This window comes from Phragmites australis, chromosome 12, assembly GCF_958298935.1.
Source record: "Phragmites australis chromosome 12, lpPhrAust1.1, whole genome shotgun sequence".
Classification (NCBI taxonomy): Eukaryota; Viridiplantae; Streptophyta; class Magnoliopsida; order Poales; family Poaceae; genus Phragmites; species Phragmites australis.
Genome location: NC_084932.1, coordinates 31649580 through 31662120, shown reverse-complemented (window position 1 = coordinate 31662120; position 12541 = coordinate 31649580). Strand labels below are relative to the sequence as shown.

The 12541-nt window shown below is 45.2% G+C and overlaps 1 long non-coding RNA gene across 1 annotated transcript; it reads left to right on the top strand.

The window, feature by feature from the left end:
- The first annotated feature begins 5634 nt into the window (after positions 1–5634).
- LOC133886673 (uncharacterized) lies at positions 5635–6141 on the top strand. The gene is made up of 2 exons (XR_009903407.1): positions 5635–5711; positions 5850–6141. It is a non-coding gene; the product is annotated as an uncharacterized LOC133886673 (long non-coding RNA).
- Positions 6142–12541: the final 6400 nt, after the last annotated feature.

Here is a 12541-nt window from a genome sequence, read left to right as displayed (position 1 = left end):
TGTGTGATCTTGAAGCTGCTACAAGTGTCGCAATCGCTGAATGTATTCGTAAGAGATGCATGCATTTCGGTGAAAAAGGATTAAATACCGTGCAGAAATGGCAGCATCCCCTCTCTTCTTCTGCCGAAAATGTTGTAGAAAATTCAGTTCTTGCCGTTCATACCCTGCCTATTATAGTATCAAGTTGGTCAATAATTGGGTATTTCGGTTACTAGTTACTACAGCAAAAGTCTGGAATGGCTGCAAGAGAATAGCTAAGGGTTTTGTCGGTACCGTGCCTGCTGTGCAGAAAACGTGCAGTCTTTGCTTCTCGGAGACAAATACTTGTCAGCTCCAGCGTTATGCTCTAAATATCTGAACGAAAAGGAAGATGTCCTGCACGTGCCACACGCTGAATTTTTCAGTAACGAAAAAGAAAAAAAAAACATGTTCCATGCGTACAAAATGAGATGTATAGGCAAGGCATTCATTCTTATCTCTCGGAGTTTCTGAAGAATTAGGATTTGAGAATGTAGCAACTGTTATTGCCGTCGCCGCGCGGGCACGGACAGTAATCTGAAACAGTTTTGTTCAAGGTTGGAGAGCTGAAGAAACTGAAATACTGAATTGGGTTGCTTCTCAGGAAGCTCCCATGCATGTTCCTTCAAAAAGACCAAATGGGTCGCTTACCATATACAAACGCTATGTTTTGAACCAAGGAAAAGAATGTAAAAAATCTCTCTCTCACTCTTAAGGCAATGCGGAAAACCATAATCTCGTAATGGATGAAATCGCATTCCTTCAATTTTCTCCGCTGCTTTTACATGCTTTCTTTAACTCAAATCATCGCTTTCTCAACATCCCCCATTTGCATCGGACTCAAAACAACTCTGAACAGTTACAAAACCTGGCGCAGGAAACTTATGCACCAAACACAAGTTCCATCGCCTGCACAAACCTCATACAAGAAAAAAGGAAATAAGGAAAGCAGGGGACACCTGCGTTACAACGAGGTAATCTGACTTATAACGACTCCTGAACAACTCAAACACTAGAAAACACTAGTATCACCAAACCAACAACACCATAATCGAAATGTTTTGTTTCACTCCAACTTCTCAAAACGAGTAACAGCAATCTGCACAACTAGCTAAATCCTCTGTCACTGTCTCTCCATACATGGCTCCGAGCGATAATGCATTGGCCGGCCGGATTTCTCAATGAGCTAGCAATGCAGTATGCTATATATGTACACATCCATGGAGTTCCATGGCATTTGCATGAGCTCTGTAAGCATGGCTTCTCCGTGCAGACGACTCAAATCAAACTCAAAATGTTGTGCATCTTTTTTCACTTCATGCGGCCCTAATGACTTACTGCTATACTCTGGACGATCCATCACAAGTTGAACAGCTTTCATATATGCCCATTTTTCATGCATGTCACCCTGTATGTCTGAACATTTGTTTTTAAGATAACTGAATATCGTTCTAGTGTGTCAGAGATACACCGGCTCGCCTTCCTCCGGTCGATTCAACGGCTTGCATGCATATCTGATCTCTGCATGGACATGGCGTCCTGTAAGTATATATTGTGCGCAAGACCAAACAGAGGATAGCCTCCTGCGATGCATGCAACACGTCACTGTAACGTTTCTGCTCTTTCAAGCTGTACAAGACAAGCTGATGGTGAGGACTGAGGAACTAATGGCGATAAGGTCCTCTGTTCGTCCGTATGTGTCGTCATGCACGAGCTTGTGGTTTTTTTCCTCTGAAATGACGCTCAGGTCAGGTGGAAAGATCGATTGTTTGGTCCATTAGACAATGCCAAGTGTATAATTTGATAAAGATTTTCTTTTTTCTAGCTAACCGAAAGTTAACCTGACTGGGTGATCGATCTTGAAGCTGCTAAAAGTGTCGCTGTCACTGAATGGATTTACACGACGCACGAATAAAAGAAAGACCGTAGCAGAAATGGAAATATCTCTCCTGTTCTGCCAAAAATGTTGCAGAAACTTCAGTTCTTACGTTGAAGTTCATTTTTTAAATGGAAACTGTTCCGGCCTTTTGCATGGTAGGATGCATACAACCTTTTTCTTTATTATATCATATCAGCTCAGACCTGAAAATTGAGGAGAAGAAAATAACTTCATAGACCACATGAATATGGTAATCAACCAACACATAGTTTATAACTAAACTGTCACTATTCTTAACAAAGAAGTCCATGAGCACCACCTCCGATGCTCGGCAAGCCATGAGGGTGTCATCCCTTTCGTCCTCCTTCTGTACAATCTTAGTCAATATGTGCTCTGAGTGGCTTGCTCGCTCTAGTAGCACCGGGTTAGATGGGTGGGGTGGGGGGGGGGGGGACGAATTTCGGGCTCCCGTGTGGGACGCGCACGGAGAGCGGGGGTGACGCTCCAAGGTGGAGCCGACCCCCGTCCCGCCCGACCCTGCCTCCAATGAAGGCTGTGAAAAATGGGTCTCACTATAAAAAAAATGTGCTCTGAAAGTGCATGCATAAAATATGTGATTATTATTTTTATTAAATACAATATCATTGTAGCACATCCAAATAACCCAACATAGAGTGGCCACCCCAAAAGGACAAAAACAAGCGGGAAACACGGAGAAAATAAGGCAATAGCTCCGTAGAAACATAGCAGTCCCTGTAACTAAGGATCCCGAATCCGAAGCCTAGAACCCCAGCCAAGGCTGCTGAAAAACCTGACCGCTTGCTCCAGCCTCGTACATGCCGTAGCAGCTGTCTCTCGCAAGTCCTGCCGTAGAAGCACAGACTAGATACGGAGCCAGTATGTACATGTAAAAATAACCTACAAAGTAGAAGAAAGTTTCTTGTTATTAAAAATAATGCCGTTCCTACAACGTCATATACACCAGCACATGGTTGTCGCTCCGACCAGAATATTAGCTTTTATGCTTTTACTAAGACCTGATAACCAGCTTCCAAACATATGTATAGCATTTTGTGGTGGGTAAAGATTTGTAGCCATCTGGATCATGATCCAGGCGGAACGAGCAAAATGGCATTAAAAAAGAGGTGCATAATTATCCTATCTTTGTGACAAAAATAACACTTTTGACTTGCCGCCATATTCTTTTCTTTAAGTTATCCTTTGTGAGTAAGACTCCCTGCTGAATATACCATAGGAAGATCCTAATTTTTGAAGGTATTTTTAGCTTCCAGAGGTTTTTAGTTGTTTTCGGAGGAATTACTTGTTTTAAAGCTTGGTAAAGAGAGTTCACCGAGAATTGTCCATCTTTGATTATATTCCAGTGGAATTCATCCCGTTTGCTTGTGAGGAGAAGGCTATTTAATTTCAATAAAATCTCTTCGAATTCTAAAAGGCGAGAGCAATCTAGATTTCAGCAAAAAGAGAGATTCGCCGGGGGTGCCTGGATCACCTCGGCCACGGTTTTATCTTTATATCGGGTTATGCTATAAAGGCTAGGGTATCGGTTGCACATAGGAGTCTTCAAACCACATGTCTTCTCAGAACCTAATTTGCGATCCCTCCTTAATGGTGAACGTGCCAAAACAGAACTACTGTCGCTTTACTTTCGTAAGCCCGGCCCAAAAGGAATCTCCTGGTTTCCATCTAATCTAGGATAAGGCCTTTGACCCCACTGTCCTTATCTCGGAGTTTCTGAAGAATTCATATTTGAGCATCATGAAACTGTTATTGCCCTCGCTGTGCGGGCATGGAGAAATATTCAGACGTGCAGCAATCTGAGAAGCCATGGAAAGCTGAAGAAACTGAAATGGGTCGCTTTTGAAGCAAGTCTCATGCTTGTTCCTTCCGAAAAACGAAAGAGTTGCTTAAACGGATAATTCTTCGACGAACGTGCGGGAAGAATGTAATCTGCCCTGTTTTGAACACAAGAAAAAGATTGTAGCAAAGCGCTCTTATACTTCTTGGCTGCTGCGCTGCTGTATTTCAACTTGGCCTTTTTTACGTCCATCGGATAATCGGACTCGCTGTGCTTTCGTTTTCTATTTACGCTCACATGTCTTCATGTAATCCAACTCGCTGTGCTTTCGGTTTCGACCAATTGAATCGAACCTGAACAATTCTGAACAGTTTTGAGATAAGGGTCGACGAAGGAGAGGTGAAGCGATTTGACTCGGTTCCGTGATCTTTGAGGTTCTGTTGCATGTTGCGGATAATCAGACTGGTTTTTTTAGTACTTTTACGGTGGACAACAATTAATATGCACCATTCAATTTCTTGATTGGACGGTTTAGATTAATCTAATAATATCTTTTATTGTCTCCTATATCATGGTATCATCTATTAAGTATATATCATGAGTATCACAGTGTAATATTGGAAATAGAATAAGTGAGAAACTTATAAATAATTAGATTTAAATAGGACAAAGTAGTAATCATAATTTCGAATCTTTTTTACAGATTCATATTGATTGGTTTATTATGCGCTAGGGTTCTTCGTTGTGCTAGGATTCTCCAAATGCTGCGGAGGGTCATTCGCCGGCCTGGGTCATGTGAGTCGCAATCACGCATCAATCGTGGTACCTTGCCGGGAAGATCGCCGTGTTCGATCGGAGGGGGCACGTCGCCAAGCTCTGCGTCGTCTTTACACCTCTGCTTCTCGCCGCGATGATTGCGATCTCGCGCGTGGACGACTACTGGCACCATTGGTAGGATGTCTGCACCGGCGGCGTACTCGGTAGGTGCTTCATGGCGTTTCTTTAACCCGTATATATGCCTGCCCTTAGAGGCCTCGACACGTTTTGATCACTACTCTGAAACTCTATCGTTGGTGCTGATGAGACTGTCATGTTCATGCAGGAAATGGTGGTTGCCTCTGTTTGGTACCTGCAGGTTTTTCCACCTCCTTCAGATGAAAAAGGTACGTCCTTTTTTTCCTTGCATGTACCTATGCAGCTCATCTATTGCTAGTAGCAAAGAAGAAACTGGCTAGAACCGGATATCCAACTAAACTTTGCAAACATTCTGGGTCTTGTGCTCTGCCTTTTTCCTGCTATACAACATTGTTTTTCCTGTCGACGCGCTGTCAAAAGAAGCCAAATCAAACACATCCCCTAACCATCTACCTTATGGCAGGGTTCTGGCCTCACGCGCACTTGAGGTACATCACCGAGCGGGAGGCCGAGAGCCAAACGCATCGCTCCACAGAAATGGGCACAGCAAATGTTTCATGGCCCGGCCGCCAGATGGGAAGGCAAACGAGCCAAGAGGTTAGTTGGCATGAACCAAAGTTGGCGCTTGACGGGGGCAAGGATGGCCTTGAGCATCTGCTCCATCTTTGTGAAGGGTTATCTTCAGCTCTGAAGCCTGGTGGTTTCTTTATTTTTGAGGCAAATTATCTTCCGACACCATTTACCAACAGCTGTTTAGATGTTTGTTTACTACCAGCTATTCTACACTATCACTGGACTGCAAGACTGGATGGATTCAGTGTATTTCAGTGTAGTCGATTTGCCAACTGTGGTTGCGTTATTATTTTTCTCATCGAAATCGCGCGAGTTTTGGAGGTTGATGTTTCTAGATTAATTATCATACTTGTCAAAACAATATAATGGGCAGTTGGGATTGTAATGTGCATAACGATTAGAAAACATGCAGGGAATGTAACCGATGGTGATGTTTCACCAGGTTCTTCTGTAAGTAACAGAAAAGCACCAAGTCAAGCCAAGGGAAAGATCTACAAGTTGGAGTTCAATGTGAGTGTTTCATCTGACTTTCTCTCCTTTTGAGATTATAGAATGACATGTATGAGATATACTTTTTTCTTCATATTGTGATTAGGACTTGTTCTCATGTTATTCTGATACTAATGCTTATTTCTGAACTTGATGTAGGTGACATACCACTTGAAGTTTGACAATTCAAGACCACTGGATTGAAGCCAAGTTTTGGGTTTGAGAAAAGATTGAAAACAAGTTTCTGGTTTGAGAAAAGATTGAAGCTAAGTGTTAGGAGTGTGGCAGATAAGCAATGAGGGTGATTCATGCAGATTTTTAGTTTTTGACAAGATGTTTTAGAAATTGTCAAGGGTATTGTTTTGTATTAGATCCTACAGTTGTCACAAATTGTGTCTAAGACTACATGTATGAAAAATTGACTGAATAAAAATAATGATATATTTGAAAATATAGCATCAAAGCCTGCATATGTGCTAGTGTTTTGTATGATTTCTGTTATTTATTTAGTACTATCTGTGACGGCCATCACCCAAGTCATTTGATATTGTCATGAAATATCTTCATTTATGACGATATAGGATCGTCACTTGTTCAGTTGCCCGGCCGGGCAGGGCTGCCCTGAACTTTGTGACGGTATGCATATTGCCACCACGCCGCCATTGCCCGCCTCCTCAGCGCCGCCACCTCCCCGACCGCACCACGCTCTTCCACGCCTACGAGCTCGTCTCCAACGTGGCCCCGCTCTCGACTCCCTCTTCTACATCCACCTCCAGACCGATACGATCAACAATCGTCTCTCGGCCTCCTCCGTCTTCGTCTGCGGTGACAACCCCCTCTTCCGTGTCCAAGAAACAAGGAATGAAGGAACTCCCTTTTCCCGTTTGACATCACACACATCGACATGGTTGCTGCTTCTCTTTGCGGCATCGTCGTCGTCTCGACCTTACTCTGGGGCGCCACCGCCACGGCCATTGTCATGGAGACGTGTCAGTTCACAGAGCATCCCAAGTTTTGCGAGAAGGCGCTGTCGAAGTTGGTGAAGCCGGAGAGCGAGACGGATGCCACCGGGGGAACCGCGCCTGCGCCGGCGCCGAGGCCAACGCCGGCGTTGCCACAAGATTAAACCAATAACCCATACATTATTCTCGATATACATTTATGCCGTAACTTCTGTCTTACACGAGTTGAATGATGAGATTAGCCCTTAAGGGCAGCGGTCGTAATTTGAAACAATTACGAAAATATTCAGGTTAATAGACGGTTTTTTTTGAAAGGACGGCAAGAGTATTGCCGAATTTTTTATAGAAGAAAAGAATTGTTCCAGTTTATAAGGGAAACCGGGCCCAAAAACCACACAACCTAGGTCGACAATATGACCACGACTCTACAGACGACGCTCACACCAGAGGTACAAACCCGACAACAGATAGGACCAACCCAACTCAACTCATGTGCTAACCAACCAAATCACAAATGTGTCCTACAAAGATGATCCTACCATTCTTGCCTGGAAGCTGATTAATGAGCCATGCTGCCCTTCAGATCAATCAGACTAGAGGTGGCAACAGGGCAGGTCGGGGCCGGGGGGGGGGGTGCCCTTCGTCCCAGTCCTGACCCCCGACGGCGGAGCCCAGCCCCGGCCCCGACCGGCGAAACGGGGCAAAAATGCGCCCTGGCCTCGGCTCCGTCGGGTCCCCGAACTCCAGCAGGCGCTGGAGCGGCGGGTGCGGGAGCGGCGGTAGTGGAAGCTGCAGGCCTGGAGGGGCGTAGGACGGCGGGAGCGGCGGCCGGCGGGTGCGGCGGGGAGTAGCAGCGGGTGTGATAGGGAGCAGCAGCCAGCGCGGGGCCGGGTGACGGTGGGACGCAGGCCCCACGGAGACCCGCGGGGGAAAAGCCCGCCCCATCCCTGCCCTGCCCAGATATCGGGGCCCCACCCCGTTGCCCCCGTGGGGCAACATCTGGCCCCGACCCTGCCCCCACAGGGGAATTTTGCCATCCCTACATCAGGCGACACTGCAGATCCTTATTTTGAGTTTACTTTGGTGCAGTTCTGTCTTCCTTTTAATTTTGTTCACAAAACATTGTTTAACACTAGGATTCCTTGTAGTCATGGTTAGAAGAGATGGTATCATCACTATTAAGATGATGACAACACATATTATAGCTTGAAAATATTTGGCTCCCGTTGTAACGCACGGGTATGTAACTAGTGGTTTAAAAAGTACAACAGAACTCTTGGATATGGTTATGCAAAGGGCAGTGCCAGCTGCCCATCCATAATTCTTCCTGGACTAATTGATAATTTTCGATGACCACACAATCATCCTCAATAAAAAACCCAGTCTTGTTCAAACAGACGATTCTGAATCCCAAAAGCCCTTGCACAAGTCGAGACCAATCAGAGCATGCTTCCGTACATGCCAAAAATGTAAAATCCCAAGAGCATTTTGGCATGTACTTGCCGGAAGGTTTGATCTACTTCGACCAACAGGGCCACCGGCAAAACTCCGTTCTTTTTGGTCTATGGGGTAGAGGCAGTGCTCCCGACTGAATTACAGTTCGGATCACCTCGAGTAGAAAGTTACTCAGAAGAAGGGCAAAAGCAATTACGAGCGGATGACATAAACTTACTCGAGGAGTATCGAGATCAAGCATCTATTCGAGCGTCTAAGTATCAACAAGCGTTGCGTAGGTATCATAGTCAAAAGATTCAGCCCAGGAAACTCGCTGTTGTGGATCTTGTCCTACGAAAGGTGCAAAAACAGGCTCAGCGCCATAAGTTATCGCCTAAGTGGGAAGGACCCTACATAGTAGTCGAAGTCAATCAACCTGGATCTGTACAACTATCTACTCCAAATGGCAAAATACTTGAGCACTCGTGGAACGTCGATCAGCTCCGAAAGTTTCATTCATAGAAAAGGTAAGTTACAGGTAGATCGATTACATTCGATTAAACTAACTATCCTATTACATGTTGCTTTCTCTCGACCTGCATGGCTAATGCAAGTTGACAGAAAGGATCCGCTTAACTCTTGCAAATAGTGGAGATCCACCACCTTCAAGAGTTCAGAAGCGCATAGACCCTCACTTGGCCTGGAACGAGTTGAGAAACCTTTTATACTCTTCCCCAGAGCGGCAGCTAATCGCTCCAGGAACCTATCGTCGACCAGCATAAGGACCGGGAAAAGTGGCCAAAGCAAAGACTTTGCCAGAGCTGCTGGCCGATGCCGATGACGCCGAATGATCTTCTGTGTGGCGCGAAGGCGATCTGGTGGTTATCGATGGAGAAAACGATCGCGCTCTCTTCGCCGCCAGAGACTCAGAGGCTTCATCACCAAAAACCACGTCAGCGATTTGGTTGATGATCTCATCAAGATCACCACCTCTCTCTGGTGCAGCATCTTGCGCCGCCTGCTCCGCCGTGTCAGCGTCGAGGAAACACCGGAGATGCCGGGTGAAGAGACGATGACTTCCCGACGACATTCTGCTCCTTCCCCTCTCAGGCCTCTCACTCGATTCCTCATTGTCAGACGAAATGATGATGACCCCAGGAGGAACCATGGCGAGAGGCTTGGGGGAGAGAACTTCTGAGCTCGACTCAGGAGACGGTGGTGGAGTGGAAGCCATGGCTCAAAGGTCTACGAGTTCTACCGGGCAAGGCAAAGAAAGAAAGGAAGAAGGCAGAGTGAAAGAAAATGGCCCCGAGTCCCCGCTATTTATAGCCGCAGGAACGGGTCGCACTGTGTAAACGGAGCCATCAAGATCCGAAACGATGGCGTGTGCGAAATCGCCTTGGGCGCGCAACGCGTCTGGCTAAAGTCAAGGCATCATGATGGCTTTATGGTCTGTGCAATCTCTGCAAAGAGGGATGGACGGTCATTACACCGCATCAAATCAAGGTTGCGGTGAAAACGAGCACAAATGGGAGTGGATTTTTAATGCCCACCTACCCGACGGTTCGAATTCTCTTGGTGACCACATTGCATTCCAAGCTGTAACGCTTGTTGGCTTCTACTCTCAAGCATCCAGTCGAGAACAGTGCATTAATGCTCATGCTCCATTCCTTGTTTCGATTATCACATTGAGCAGAGGGTCGGGGGCTACACCATGCATTTTTTGGTACTTATGCTCTACTCTCCACTCGATCTGATTATCGAGTAGAGAGTCGGGGTTTACATCATATATTTCTGATGCTTGCACTTCACTCTTGGTTTAACTATCACGTTGACTGAAGAGTAGGAAGATATGTTACTAATGCTACACTTTATACTCGAATTCAGTCATTGAGTGAAGAGACAGGGGTCACACCAAGTTTATTTTGGCGCATATGCTCTACTCTCTATCTCGATTATCATATCAAACAGAGAGTCAGGGATGGGGCCATGTTGACTGCCACGACAAAAAGGAGTACCATGAGGATTAAGGGCATTAGCAGTAAATAAGAGCCAATCGTGGAAGAAGACATATGCTGGCAGCAATTCGAGATGATTTGCTACGTAGCTTTTTTTCACAAAGGAGGCCGCCACCCCCAGCCACAAAGGGGCTGAGGGGTGCCTCCGGGGGTGAGCACACAGGTCCACCGGAGAGCTGGCTTTCAGGAGCGCACGGGCTCACCAACTCCCCATATTCGTGTGCAGAACGGGAGTTCGAGCTCCCACCGGCCAGCAGCACAACTGGGAGCTCAACCACTGCACTACTACGCCGTCTGCTACGAAGCTAGGGCAACTTGTTGTGAGACCCACCCTCTCCTCTGCTAGCTCATATGTACAACTCCTTGGATCAATATATGTATATATATATACCCTTTGAAGACAAGGAGTTAGTGGTGAGAAGGCAACGACACCTACACTCTCGCTGCATGAATGGCTCTAACAGTAATAGGACGTACGGCTTGGCAAGTGTTTGGTCGCGAATACTTTTGTCCATTTATTCTTTCTCTCTCCTCTTGTCCATTTAAACATTGGTCGTCCTACGCGCTTTTAGCCTAGCCATTAGTTAGCGAACTTAATTATGTGGACATCAATAAATGTAACCGTCCGGCTGTCTTATATTTCAGCGAGGAAAATGGTCACTGCATGCCTTGTTCTAAAATATTGTTGAAAATATGTTGCGTTAAAGCTTACACAAATAGTGTTGTTTAATTAAAATATCTGCCAAGGAATTTGACTTTCTTGTTAATTGTGAGGCCGCTAGAAAACTCATTCGACGAACACATATGGAAATATTCTGATATAAAAAATTCAAACTAATTTGAGCATGCAAAATCACTAAAAAATATTCTCTGTCCATTGCACGCATGAAGCACACGGCTGTGACCTATAAGTATATTAACTCATCCTAGTTTAATATCAACTTTTCTTGGAATCTAATCACCACTATAGGATACATTCAAAACAAAATATTTGGCGGAAGGGGTATATCGATGGTTGGTGGGTAATTACGACTGAACCCTGACGGGTATTTTGGTCTTTTTACGAATCAAAAGCTGAGGAAAGCTGGTTTCGAGTGGATTGTGGGATTGTAACAACCTAGCAAACGGGGATTGTGGAATCATTATCCCAAAAGATGCTTGTTTGTTTCCACTTTAGCTTATAAAAGCTGCTTTCCACAATCTGTTGTGGAAACAAACATGCCCTTACATTACTGGCCGGGCTGCGTGGCGGCATCTAGGTTTAGGATATATAGATATATATCTATATCTATCTACATTACTCTTGGTCGTAGAAGGGTTTAGGATATGAACTACTGTTGTTACAGCTTCAGTCTAAAACCATCCCGATATCCCCCTTGTGTTAGTGATATGTCCTATAGGCAAACATGGAGATGATTATATCACATACTATGTTTATGAGTTTATGTATAAAGGGTTATTCCGTTCCTTTAAATAGATAGCATTCTTATCGATCGACAAGTATGTGACTTATTCATGAAACTTTTTATGTGATATGTTTCTCTCTAAATGATGCCTAATAGTACATCATATGCGGAACGAATACGACTTTGAGATCAGCACATGTATTGATTTATGATCTTTTCTCATGGACCATGGTATGGAGATACCAAATCAATAATATGGACGCATGTTGAAGAACTTGTTGTTGGATAGCCACACCATGAGACAGTTGTGTAGTTGCTCACTTAGGGGGTGCCAAATGCTGCTCCGTGATTGGTTAGTTATAAAGGTAGCTTTCGGATTTAGTATCAAACATGTAGTAGAATGTGAATGATCAAGATGAAATTTGTCGCTCCGAGATAATGGGAGAGATATCTCTGGGCCCTTCGATGTAATGGATTACGAAAGTGCATGGCCATGCTGAAGTGATTTAGGATGTGATCACTAATTCGCACACATAACGGGTTGGAATGACTTATTCGGATGTGATCTAAATATGGCTTAGCTCAGATAAAGATCCGAGCAGTTCAGATTGGAATCCAAGTACAGTCCTAATGGGCCTTAACCTGCGAGGCCGAATTAGTGAGCTCTATATATAGAGGGCGAAGGGGCTGTGGGATTACACGTGAAAGCCACCTCGAGATAAAACCTAGCCACCCCTCTCCTCTTGAGCCAAACCCTAGTTGCGCGCAAGTGTTAGAACATTGTCTCTCAATGTTCCACCCCTGGAAATGTGGCACTAATCGGCACGAGGACATGATACGGTTCTCGTGCAAGGAGGAGACGATCGGCTCGGTGTGAACAGATGATCACGCAAGGAGGAGATGATCAGCTCGTGGTGCATCGACTACTTCTTCTACTTCGACGCCCGATTGGTTGGACTGGCTTCTCCAACCCTTCTCCTGTTGCGCTGCGTGTCTAGTGGTAACGATCCATGGTCCCTTACTCACATGAT